The following is a 13665-nucleotide window of genomic DNA, read 5'->3' as shown; positions in this document are numbered from 1 at the left end:
CTGAAATGTCGTGAGCTAAAAGACCATCCCTAGTCTACTGGTGCTTAAAATCCAGCGAGGAGGACAGATGTCAATGTAAAATTACTATTGTGGTAAGTGGAGATGTCCGCGAGGTATGTGGGAATTTTAACTTGGAAACAGACCCAGGAAGTCAAGGAAGGACCCCTGAGAACTTGGTCATGAACCTGGGCACCACATCTAGAGTGCGATGGCCTGGAGAAGAGGTTTGGTGGGGTGGGGGTGGGGGCCGTTATATTCCAGGCAGAAAGAAAAGAGTGAGTAAATGAGCGAGGATGGGCTAGAGTGGTGGTTCTCAAAGTGTGGTCCTCAGACCATGTGGGTACCAGAAATCCTTTCAGAGGTTCAGTGAGGTCAAAATTATTTTCAGAACTATTCTAAGATTTTATTGCCCTTTCTACCGTATTGAGATTTGCACTGATGGTATAAAAACACTAGTTGGTAAAACTGCTGGGGTCTCAGCACGAAGCAAGGCAGTGGCACCAGCCTGTGCGCATAGCCACCACGTTCTCATGCCATGCACTTGCAGGGGAACAGCCAGCTCCACTCAGGGATGCCTTCGATCGAGCTGTTAAAGTTATTCCTTGTATTAAATCACTGCCCTTGAGTACACACCTTCTTAGTGCTCTGTGGGACAAATGGGAAGTATGCTGAGCACTTCTACTGTGTACATAAGTACAACGGCTGTCTCGAGGAAAAGCGCTGTGATTTTCTGAATTGTAAGTAGAACTAGCTGCTTTTATCATGGAGCACAGCTGTTACTTGAAAGAAACGACTGACAAACTGTGCTTGTTCAAACTTAGATTCTTGGTAGACTTCGGTTTTTCGAGAGTGAATTCCACGAGCCTGTCACTTCAAGGGAAATAACTGGCAGTTTGTTGGCAATGATAAAACTGAAGCTTTCGAACAAAAATTAGAGTTTTAGAAAACTTGTAGCCACTACCATGAGCGTGACAGATTCCTAATACTTAATGATTCCAGTGAGACGGATGCTGATAGTAATTAATGTAATTTTAAAATACATTGTATAATGACAAACGTCAACATTTGGAAGATCTGTGTAACTCAGAGAGCCACTCTTTTCCAAATAACCAATGCATGATGTTACCAAATCACACACAGGTAAAAGACCCACTCAACCTGCAAGACTATTGAATGGAATTTAATGTAACAGAGTATGAAAAGTTCATTAATATGATCTCAGATTACATGTTGTAATAACTTTTATGAAACTACCACTTGTCAGGTTTTAATGTAGTATCCAAAGGGAACATCGGCAATCGTCAAAAAAGGCTATTAAAATACACACCTTTATAACTACATTTCTGTGTGAGGCCAAATTTTCCTCGTCCACCTCAACAACAGCAACGAAACAGATTGTGGCTGATTAAATGCAGGAGCAGAGATGAGAAGCCAGCTGTCTTCAATTAATCCAGAGATTTGAAAAAATGTAAAATGCGGTCATTCTCACTAGTTTATTTTAGAAGCTAGCTGTATTTTCCTAAAAATATGTTATTTATGTTAACATGCAATGGTTTTATTCTTGTTATTTTAAATTAATTAACATTTATACATTTTTTAAATTTCTCTGTTTTAATAATACAGAAATATTGCTAGATATGACCCACATAAACAAAAAGCCATTTGGGATCATCAATAATTTTTAAGACATTAAAAGGGTCCTGAGACCCAAATGTTTGAAAACTGCTGGGCTAAATTATTTTTTTGTAACAAAATTGTCTTGAAACTCAGTGGCTACACAGAACTAATGTTTATTTCCCTCTCATGCCCAGACAGTCAGGCAACTCTCTAAAGACAGCTGTCCTCCATGTGCTGACTCAGCGACCGAGTTATCTTGTCTGCTGCCTCAACACATGGCCTCTGCAACTGCAGCTGGAGAAGAGAAAGCTGGAAGATAACACACCAGCTCTTAGATCTTCTGCTGTGTATCACTGCTACTCACAGCTCACTCAGCAGAACTGATCCCATGGCCTGACCCAAGTGCAAGGGGGCTGGGAAATGTGAGAAAGTTTCTGAATACTTGGGAGCAGCAAATGGCTCTATCCACTATAGAACAAAGAACTGTGTGAGGAACTTGTGGTGAGAAACTGAAGCTCTGTAGAAAGAACTGATGGGGCACATATAATGCGGTGAAGCAGAATGTAGGAAAAGGCAGGGAGATCTGTAGGGGCCAGACTGTGCAGGCTGGCCTCATAAGCCATGGTAAAAATTGGGGTCTTTTTCAGAGCAATAGGAAGACATTGGATGGTTTAAACAACGGGTGATAACATAAGCTTTATCTGTTGATGGACCACTGTATCTGTGGAAAGAAATGAATGTAGGGGGAAAGGAGTGGAAGCATCAAGGTACAATTCTGATAAATTGGATCTTTGGGGGGAAAACAAGTCTTAATGGCTGGCACTTGCCAATTTCTGAGGTATAAATACTCCCACCATGGCCAATTCAAGCTGATCAATTCAATGTCACTGAATGCACAGTTAGGAAAAGACATTCACAGTCAGTTCTTGTGAGCCAGCAGAGCAAGAAAACTAGTTAGGAGGCTAGTCCAGACCAAAAATGATGGTAGTCTAAATTTTCCTCTTTGAACACGCAGGTGGAGCTAACACACATTCTGTGCATGTCAGTGATGGAAGCCCCCTGCTTCAGCACAAACACAACCACCACACCAAATATCACCATGATTTTTCAATTATTATGACATATGAGGGTGAAGGATGTGGCTGTCTTCCCCTGTGCACCCATAGTCTTACCTCCAATGCAGAAGTATGGACCTAGATCCTTTACGATTAAGCAAAGAAATATCTCCTCCACCTTTAGCTCTTCTTCCCAGAGCCATGATTGCAAACGCCCTCAGATATTCTGGCATAACTTTCTTCCCAAACCGTTCCAAGGAGGGGGCAGCCCAGAAAGTTGCCAAAAAGGCCCAGTTGAGGTTTTCAGCCTCCTCTGATTTACATGAAGATTCACAAGAATCAAAAGAATTACAGCCTACAACTACAGGTTACAAAAAAAGCCTTCTCAAGCTAGTCAATGGGGTGAACACCTTGGCTTTGGCTGGCTGGCTCAGGACGGAACTAGATGACTGCAGAGGATGAGGAAAGGAGCGAAGGTTCCTGCCCCAGGGTGCTCTCGCCCAACTTACCAGTTCCCTGAGGCTTACCAGTTAGACAGGCAGCCTCGCCTCCCCAACCTGGGCTTTAGCTAGTTCACCAAGGCTCTTTCCTTCTCCCTTCCCCTCTACTTAACTTTCCGGAGCAGAATAACAGCTTGTGTGTACCCGAAGTGGTGCCTGGGGTGCTGTTATTTAAAGAGCTCTGCCTCTGAATACAACAGGTGCTGCTCACCACCTAGCTTCCAAATTTTAACTGTTAGTTTTTCTTTTTTTCTCTCCAGAGGTAAATATGAATTTTTGATTTAAAGACCTTGCCTGGCTCAGATAATCATCCTTTCCTTCCCTCCTTCCCTCCCACCCTTCCTTTCTACCTTCCTTCCTCCCTCTTACTTTCTCTTTTCATTTCAAGCCACAGGCTGAAGTCTTCCTCAGCAATGTCACCCATCTGTCCTGTTGGATCTGGAATTTTCTGACCCTTGAGCCTGCTGTGCTGACCCTGAAGTCCCCTTCTCCTGACTCTGCCTGCTGAACAAACCTCCCAACCAGGCTCAGTCATAATATCTGTGTCCTTACTAAAGGTCTTACATAGCCCAAGTCACCTGACACTGGACTAGTCAAGGAAGGACGACAAAGATAGACATGTTAGGCAGATGGGGAAGAAAATGCCACAAAAAACTAGACACCACCAGATGCTAATATTCCCTCTTGAACAAATTAGAAGTATGAGAATGTATAACATTAAAATTTTTTGTTTTAGAGATTTCAGTTTTTTATTCTTAAATTCATGGAAACCACTAACCAAATAGAAGACCTGAAAGCAAAAGAGGGCACAGCTTCTTACTTGGCTGGAGTTGCTTAATCTTAATATTTGAGCCTGTGCAGGCACAAATCCTGGGGGACTAGATTAAGAGACCACCTTCTTATACAGCTAAGTAAGGACTTTTTTATTTAAATATATTTTTATTGATTTTAGAGAGAGAGGAAGGGAGAGAGAGAGAGAAGCCTCGATTGGTTGCCTCCCATAGTGCCTGGGGACCAAACCAGAAACCTGGGCATGTGCCCTGACCGGGAATGGAACTGCCAACCTTTTGGTGCACTGGACAACATTCAATCAACTGAGCCATACCAGCCAGGGTAGGTCATTTTTAAAAAAAGATAATATCTTATCACCATAATTTAATGAAATAAGGGGTATTTTAGCATTAAATATTTTAATGAATTTAGCATGATGTAAACTTAATACATTGACCTTTTCACTTTCCAAAGAACTAATGAAAATTACAGTCTACTTAACAGCATTTGAGAACCCAAATCTTGGTGCATCCAACCTCACTTAAGAGAAAGAGACTATATTTGGTTGGTATGCCTATTGGATCTATGGAGAAGTGAAGTCTCAGAAGGTTAAACAAGTTGCCCAAAGTCACACAGCTAAAGTCAGAGCTAAAATTCAAACCCAAGACAAAACTCTTTCCCATGAAGAACAAGGGGTGGGGAGTGGAAGGGGTAACAACAGATTTTTCCAGACCCAATATTAAATAAATGTTACTAGGCCTATTCTTCCTGCTATATACTTTTCTGCCAATTAGACAATTTTCCTATTATGTTTTTTTTATTTCACAAAGAGGCCTGCTACCTTGTAAAGAGATTCTGGAATAGATTGTGTCTCTCTTTTAAATTATTAGCTTCCTTGATTACAAATCAACTTCAGCGGTTTGGTGATCATAAGTCTCTTCCGTGAGGCCTCTTTATTTCCTGCTGGGAAGTAAAGAATGGATTGTGGGGATTTTAGACTCCAAGAACCTGACTTTCCAACCCTAGAACTCAGAAACAGCAAACATGCTGACAAGCACTAACAGGGCCACGGGGAAGCTCTGGCCAGGCTGTGGCCCCCTGCAATGGACCTTTCGCCTGCCAGCCAGATGGTCTCCAGCAGGTCTTCTCAGCCAGGTGATGTTGGTAGTGACTGTGTGATTTGGGCATTTCTCTGCACCCTCGGCCAAGCTGCAAATGAGAGGAGTTTGGATAAGATGATTGTGAGGGTTTCTCCCAGGTTGGCAATGACAATCTCAAGACATTTTCTGCTCCTAAATATAAGGATCAGGCATTTCTCCTCATTAAGCTACCCACAATCTGGGAACAAAAGAAGACTTCTCTTCATTGTTCCCCCCCCCCCCCCCCCACCCCGCAATGTCCTGCACTTTCACCAACCCTCAACATGACAGATACTGGGCCAGCCAAAGTATTTCCCCTTTTTTTCTTTTCTTTCTCAATGCCTTTACTTTGAGTCATGAGGGAAAAATCTTACAGGTACACATGAAAAAGACAGACATGATCACAGGTAAAAGTGAAGACAATTTAACCAGAAAGTTTTAACGCCTGTCACTGTTAAAACTGAAGTTCAGAGTATGACGTGTTGCAGGGCTGAAATGAATGGTAACTGGCATTCCTCTCCTCCTTGCTCCCCTCTCTTTTTACAATATCCACACAAACCTCATAATCATTCTCAAGGGCAGCCATGTTCTCACAGGCCTCAGAAAACTCCATGATCATTCATGCCCTCACCCACGTATCAGTGGAAGAAGGCACGCTTGACATCCATCTGGTCAAACTGTGGTCCAGGCGAGCCAGGGCCTCAGCAATCGCTGTGTTGTTGCTCAGCATGCACACAGCTCACTGTACTTTGGCCGGGTCTCCCCCAGGTACCGAGCCAGTAGGGCACCAGTCCACACACTGGATGTTGCACTTGGCCTTGATAGTGGCAAAGGCAGCGTTGACATCTTTGGGAACCATGTCACCACGTTTCAACAGGCAGCAAGCAGCAAGCCATGGCGAGGGTCATATGGTGAACCATCTGGCTGACTCAACGTACAAGCTGGTGCTCTCTACTACAGAAGGCTGTTCATGGTAGGCTTTCTCAGCAGAGATGACAAGGGCATATGTGGCCAGAGGGAAGTGGATGTGGGGATAGGGCACCAGGTTGGTCTGGGATTTGGTCAGATCAACATTTAGGGCTCCATCAAATCTGAGGGAAGCAGTAATGGGGACACAATCTGGCTAATAAGGTGGTTACGGTTAGTGTAGGTTCTACACTTAATACAGGGTGTGGCAAACGTAGGTTTACAATTGTGAGTATGCACAACACAGTTTATTCTTCTATTATTATTTATTAATTATATTATTTTCCCTATGAACAACTGTAAACCTACTTTTGCCCCACCCTGTATTGAGGTTTCTACAACATATGTCACAGATGGCCTCCTTGTCAACCACGAAGGCACAATCAGAGTGCTCCAGGGTGGTATGGGTGGTGAGGATGGAGTTGTAGGGCTTAACTACAGCTGTGGAAACCTGGGGAGCTAGGTAAATGGAGAACTCCAGCTTGAACTTCTTGCCATAAGCAACAGAGAGGTGTGCCATCAGCAGGGAGGTAAACCCAGAAACAGCTCCCTAACCAAAGATGTGGAAAACCAAGACGCCCTGAAGACCTGTGCACTGGTCAGCCGGTGTCCGAATTCGGTCCAAGACAAGGTCAATGATCTCCTTGCTGACGGTGTAGGGCCCATGGGCATACCCATTGGCAGCATCCTCCTTGCCTGTGATGAGCTGCTCTGGGTGGAAGAGCCGGCAGTAGGTACCAGTGTGAACTTCACCAATGATTATAGGTTTCAGGTCTAAAGCCCTGCCCTGCACATGCTTGCCTGCGCCTGTCTTACTGAAGATGAGGGTGAAGGAGTCATCTCCCCGACTAATGGTCTTGTCACTTGGCATTTGGCCATCGGGCTGGATGCCAGGTTCCAGTCAGTAGGGCTCCCAGCAGGCGTTGCTGATCTGGACGCCAGCCTGCCCAACAGGGATGGCGATGTAGCCATGCGTGGCTAAGGGTTAGCAGGCACAGACAATAAGAGTAAGCACAGGGTCTGATTACCGCCCCTGACAAGCTGGGAGTCAAGGAAGTAACACATTGAAAGCGACTTCACTTTGAGTTCTCATGTGTGGCTGAAATGTAATTCACGTAGTTCGATAGAGCGTGGTATCCTACGGCAAGCACTGAGTGGTAACATTATTATAGATCCATATCTACTGCCTGATCACCTCCACTCATTTAGAAGTGTAACCTCAGCCCACATCCCAAAAATGTCCCCAGAGGGGACATGTTTCACACCAAACTGGTGAGCTACTGTTAGCAGCTGCTTCAGCCCTCTTCCTCCTCTTGTGCCCAAGGACTCCCGTCTTAAGGTGACTCTGTCAATCAAGAGAGAGCCAATGTTCCCAGTGGGAGTGAACTCTAGATGCTCCCAAGGCTCCCAGTCCTAGCTTTGCACAAGGCGGAGGAGAGGGGAAGGGCCCAGGGCCCACCCCAAACCAGCTTGGCTGAGGTCCAGGGTCTTGCCTAGTACCTCTCCAATAGTTCTATCACCTTGGCCTCTATCTTTGTTTCTGCAGAGGGAGCCGGTAGGTGGCAGATGCCATTCATCCCATGGCCTCCATCTTCTTCTTCCTCCCTGTCCCTTACCCTGGGAGGCTTACCCTACCTCCTGCTCTCAAGCATGTGTGTGGACTGGGGACTGGGGTAGGCCAAGATTTTGCCTCACATATATACCACTAGTATTGGAGCAGTGAGCACTTCCATGAGAGGGGAACTGAGTGATAAGGGAGAGAAAAATTATTTTTCACGATATACCCTTTTGTACAGTTTGAATGCTATACCAAGAGCATAAAATGCCTGTTGAAAAAAATGTTTTAAAAGACATAATTTAAAAAATCATCCCGTAGGAACCTACTTCTATTTTCTGTTTGGGCGGCTCAGTGCTGCCCAGCCCTTAGAGAAATCTTTCTCTTTTCCTTTTTTCTTTTCATATGTATCAGACACCATTGCCAAGTTTCAAAATTGTTCTTTCTGTACCCATCTAAAGTCACTTTGGGTGGTCTGCTTTGAAGCTACTGAGCATGTCAAAGGGGAAGAGAGTTGGGAGAGTGGAAAAGAGGACAGGATTGAAAGCCAGGCCAACTTTGCGTGGCCCATGTGGCTCAGTTGGTTGGAGTGTCATCCTGTGCACTGAAGAGTCAGTCATGGGTTTGATTCCCCATCAGGGCACATACCCAGGCTGCAAGTTCGATTCCTGTTCCAGGCCCATATAGAAGGCAACCAACAGATGTTTCTCTCTCACATCAAGGTTTCTCTCTCTCTCCCCTCCCTTCCTCTCTCTAGACTTAATGAAAAATATATCCTTGGGTGAGTATTAAAAAAATAAATGAATAAATAAATAAAGTCAGGCTAACCTAATTTTGAGCCCTGGCTCTACCACTTACTGGCTTGAGCAGGATTCTTAAGCTCTCTAAGCCTCAATTTCTTCATCTCTCTAAAAGAAAATCAAATTACCTGCCTTACCATAAATCATAGCAATTAAGAGCATGTACTTTGAGATTAGGTTCAGTTCTTGCAACTGTCCCATCCTAAATGTTTCACCTCTCTAAGCCTCAATTTCCTCATCTATAAAATGGAGATAACAATAGGGTTGGCCTGATTAAGTTGTGAATTTTATTTTTATTTATTTATTTTTATTTTAAATTTTTTATTATTTTATTTTTACTTTATTTATTTATTTATTTAATTCTCACCAGAGGATATTTTTTCCGTTGCTTTTCAGAGAGAGCGAGTGGGGGAGGAGGAGGAGAGAGAGAGAGAAACATCTATGTGAGACACATTGGTTGGTTGCCTCCTTCACATTCCCCGACCAGGGCCAGGGACGGAGCCTGCACAAGTTTTGAATTTTAAATGAAATGGTGCATGAATAGTCCTCAGCAAAGTAACCTACATAGGGAAATAGTCACTAAATTGTTGCTCTTTCTATCAGGATGTTTTTTGTGAGAATAAAATAAGATAAAGTGCCTGGTGCTGGAAAATACCCATGTGCATTTTTAATATTACTTTTCCTCTAGGTTCTTTTTCTTTATGGAGAAATTCCTATGGGAAACTCTCTCCTTTCTGGCCTTTTTAACTAATCTCTGAATCAGCTAATGCACTCCTTTTCTTCCAGTTATTATAATGTATAACGGTCTTATGTAAAGAAATCAACTAGAATAGCAAAGGAGAAGGAACCCAAAACTTCTCTAAAGTAGGAAGATTCTTAGAAATTTTATTAACCCATCCATATCCATCAATCCATTCATCCACACATCCACTGAAAATGCTAGGTCCTGGGATTGTAAAACTGACCAGCACACATGAAGTCCTTTCCCTTAGGGAACTGCCAGTCAGATGTGAGGAAGGAGTGAACCCAAATCTGTGTTGGGCTGAAACTTCTTTGCATTTCCAGACCCAGAGGCTTGTAAGAAAGCTGTATTTATGCTCACCAAGTGCCCGTAAGTCTGGGTCCCCAGGAGAGACTCCAGCTGGATGAATTACAGTTCAACAGACAAATGTGGGAGGAGCAGTCCCATTATTTAATGCCATATATTTAGGAATCAATCTTAAACTGTGGGAAATGATGCAATTCCCTCAGAGTCTATGTAACATACAGCAACTTATTGGTTTTTCAGGCTTTGTGGACATGAATAGAAGTACTAAAGAGAAGTCCAGAACTTTTCAGGCTTCCTTTACTCTCAGGCAAATGCTCGCCCTGCAGGGATACTGGTGACTGAATGCAGCCAACCAAGTGAATAGGTTGGGAAATAGCAAAGAGCCATCTGAATACGGGCATTATTGCCACTGCAGCTGAGGGTGGGAAGGAACTCAAGCTTCATGAGGCCTCAGTCTGAGTTTCCATGACTGGAGCTGGATGGAAGTACATCTCATCCGCTCAGTCCATCAACAGTGAGAGAGCAACCCTCACTGCCAGGGGCTGGGATACAGGCCTGAGCAAGAGAGACAAGGCTCCACAGAAGGAAGGGGCACTATAAGCAGTTACACAGGGCCTGCTGACAAAGCAGAGGGCTTTAGCCTGGGTTGCCTGAGCTCACCCAAGGCGGGCCTAGACACGGTCTTCCTTTGTCTGTAGCTGTGCCGCCCTGATGGTCCAGAGTTGGTCAGAAACGCAGCATGATGGAAAGAGGGACGCAGGGGCCAGAGACACATGGGGTCCAGTCTCAGCACCTGATGAGACATCATTGCATTCCTCTAGGCCTCAGGCTTCTCCGTCATTAAAGGGAGGGTTTTGAAAAAAGAAAAAAGGATGTCTAAGGCTATACCAATTCCCACAGAAGCTCTGATCTAGGAGTCAGAGAACAGCGTCTATCATGTCAGCCCTCCCTGCCACTCTGAGGTTTGCTTGGCTGACTCTTACACACACACCACTGCCCCAAAGTGACAACATTGATGTCACTTGCTTCCAGTCATTACTATCCAGTATTACTATCCAGTCTGCTATCCCAGTATTACTAGATGTCAACTAGATCTCCTTGACCCTCAAAATCCGGGTAAAATCATCTAGCATCTGCCACATATGTCATGCTCCAATTTCTGTGAGCTGTGGAGTTGAATGCCCTCCTGAATATTTGTGAGACTCCAGGGGAGAGGTGGAGGGATGTTCCTCTTCTCAGCTCCTGGCTCCTGAGCTCAGAGCTACTGGGTAGGGGACCCTCCCCCATTTCCCAAGTTTGTCTTTGCTACTGCAAATGCCATCCTAATACATGCGCCCATGCGTGATTCCCCCACCTGGACTCCATGTGTATTTCCCATCCCTAGCACAAGTACACCTGGTGTCTAGTAGGCGTTCAACATTATTTATGACTAAATAAAAGGAAGAAAGGAGTGGTGTCAAAGGTGTCACGGAGATTACTTTGAAGGAAGGTGAAGGCTAATTTTTAAAAAAATATATCTTTACTGATTTCAGAGAGAGGAAGGGAAAGGGAGAGGGAGAGTTGAAACATCAATGATCAGGAAGTGGTTATTGATCGGCTGCCTCCTGCACGCCCCCGACTGGGGATTGAGCCCATAACCCGGGCATGTGCCCTGACCGGGAATTGAACCATGATCTCCTGGATCCTAGGTCGGTACTCAATCCCTGAGCCACGCCTGGCCGGGCCCAAGACTAGTTTAGGAAAAAAAATGTATTAAAGTCAGTAGAAGTTGCTTCTCATCCAGGATCATCCCTGCCAGGCCTGCTTCTGGTCCCTTTGGTGAGGAAGGAGGAGGGTGGGTTTTCCCAGTCCAACCACCAGCTGTTGAGATATTAACTGACAATGATGTTGTTAATTGATAGAGGTTCACCACATTTCCTCCCCTGGCTCAGCCTATTTGCTTTAAGAGACTTCTGCACCTCTGCCCTCCACACCCCAACTGGATCAAGTAACACAGCACTACTTTATTTTTATTTATTTTTTAAATATATCTTTATTGATTTCAGAGAAAGGAAAGGAGAGGGAGAGAGAGATAGAAACATCAATGATGAGAGTCATTGATCAAGCCCGCATCCCGGGCATGTGCCCTGACCGGGAATCGAACCCCGATCACCTGGATCCCAGGTCGATGCTCAACCGCTGATCCACGCCTGGCCAGGCCACAGCACTACCAGATCCAGAACTGACTTCATAGCTCTCTAGCTGGACCTCCTTGACCCTTTGTTTAGAACCTGTTTCCAAAAACATAGGAAGACTCAGTAAGTATTTGAAAAGTGAAAAATAATGAAAAAATAGAATATGGGTGCAGTTATTTTGAGGGTCAATGAGCAAAACTCATGGAAAGGCTTATAAGCAAACAAAAGGGGAGAGTCAAAAATTTTTACCAGGGAAAAGTGGAATGTTCATTCAGCATTACTGCATAGATAAGTCATTTGGCAAAGCATGCTGAGGGAGAACCGGGTCTTCAAAAACCCAAACCCAGAGTTTTCTCATGGTGCCTTTAGCAGCTCTGTCACATTATTTTTGTATGTGTTTTGCAGCCTGTTGGGAATTACATCGGTTCATTGTTTGCTGGGTTTCATAAATCTCCCTTCCCATCAGGAACATACCATGAGGAACAAACAATAATTGGTTTTTAGATAGCCAAGAATTTAAATTATATTTTGTTTTGCAAATTTTATGACACCCCTTAGAGATAACTGGAAACACCTGGGAATGTTGCAAAACCAGGCCTAAGAATGGCCTCTTCACAATGTGCTCAGCATGGTTCCTGCAGTTAAGAAAGAAGTGGGTAGTTCCCCGCTGGCACTTTTCTTCTTTGCATGAGGTTCAGCAAATTCTTCCGTGGCTTAGAATTCAGAGTCAGGTCAACTGGAACCTAGAGATGGATGGCAGGATGGTCCAAATTATTAAGGAGTCAAAAACCTATGAAGAAATAAGCACTTTTCTTCAAAATTGTCCATTAATTTAGGCAAAGAATTTTGACTTCAGTTATCAAACTAATTGTTTCTATTCTGTACCTGGCAATATGTAGACCTGTAGCATCCAAAACTGTAATCACTAGTCACTTATGACTACTGAGCACTTGAAATGTGGCTACTCTGAGTTTTGAAGATTCAGTTTTTAAAAATCACATTATTAATTTTAACATTGATCACATTAAAATAATATTTTATTAATATATTGGTTAAATATACTATATTATTAAAATTAATTTCACCTGTTTCTTTTTATTTTTTTAATGTGGCTACTAGAATATTTTATATTACCTATGTGGTTTGCATTATATTTCTGTTGGACAGCTCTGGTGCAGAGAATGCCTATATATACACACACATATATATATATATATATATATATATATATACTCAGTAGACAAAAATCATAAAGATTGGATCATTAACAGAGTGAAAGGAGAATTTATTACTGAGGGGAAATATAGTTTATTTCAGACAAAAGCAAAATTTTGCTTGAATTAGAAATTCTGCCATAATTTCCATTTCACAGTGCAATCTACTAATGAGCTAATGCTCAGGGTTTATAATGAATGGAAATCACTTCTATATTATAGCATTAATGGGCACAGTAAACATATCAAACTGCCATTAACTCCTAAATGAAAGACCTTATGTATTTTCCTCCATCATCTCTGGACTGTGAGCTCCCTGAGGACAGAGACTCTGTGTTAGTAATCTGTTGCAGTGATGAACCACCTTAGTTTGCTAGGACTTAGGGGTTTCCTGGGACATGGGACTTTGTGTGTTAAAACCAAGACAAACCCAAACAGGATCTGGTTCGTCACTCTAGTGGGGGAAGAAAAAAAATCCCACAAACTCTTGAATATTCCCAGTGCTTGACATGTAATAAGTGCTCAATAATCGCTAGTTAAACTTGTACTAAAAACTGTGAACTTGTGCTGAATGTTTTCCCATTTGTGTATAGACACCCCTGGTAGATCCAAAGTGCCTTCTAAATCACAGAAGGATTGGTGTGAGGTGTTTTTTTAGTAACATAACAATTGACCAGAGGCTGCTGTTATTGGTCCCTTTCCCAGGCATCAGCACCACAAGAACTATCTTTTGTTCCTGTAGATAGCACTTTCATCTTCTCCCCTTGGCCCATCCCCATCAATTCCACCAAGCCCCAACCTACCCCTGATGACTTAGGGGGCCCTG

At 43.4% G+C, this 13665-nt stretch overlaps 1 pseudogene; it reads right to left on the bottom strand.

Annotated features, from left to right (window-relative positions):
• Nucleotides 1-5536: 5536 nt before the first annotated feature.
• LOC107525129 (tubulin alpha-1B chain-like) lies at nucleotides 5537-6919 on the bottom strand (annotated as a pseudogene).
• Nucleotides 6920-13665: the final 6746 nt, after the last annotated feature.

The sequence above is a fragment of the Miniopterus natalensis genome, chromosome 9 (genome assembly GCF_054644295.1).
Source record: "Miniopterus natalensis isolate mMinNat1 chromosome 9, mMinNat1.hap1, whole genome shotgun sequence".
NCBI lineage: Eukaryota > Metazoa > Chordata > Mammalia > Chiroptera > Miniopteridae > Miniopterus > Miniopterus natalensis.
The sequence above is the reverse complement of the archived record's forward strand: the minus strand, read 5'-3'. Positions and strand labels throughout refer to the sequence as shown.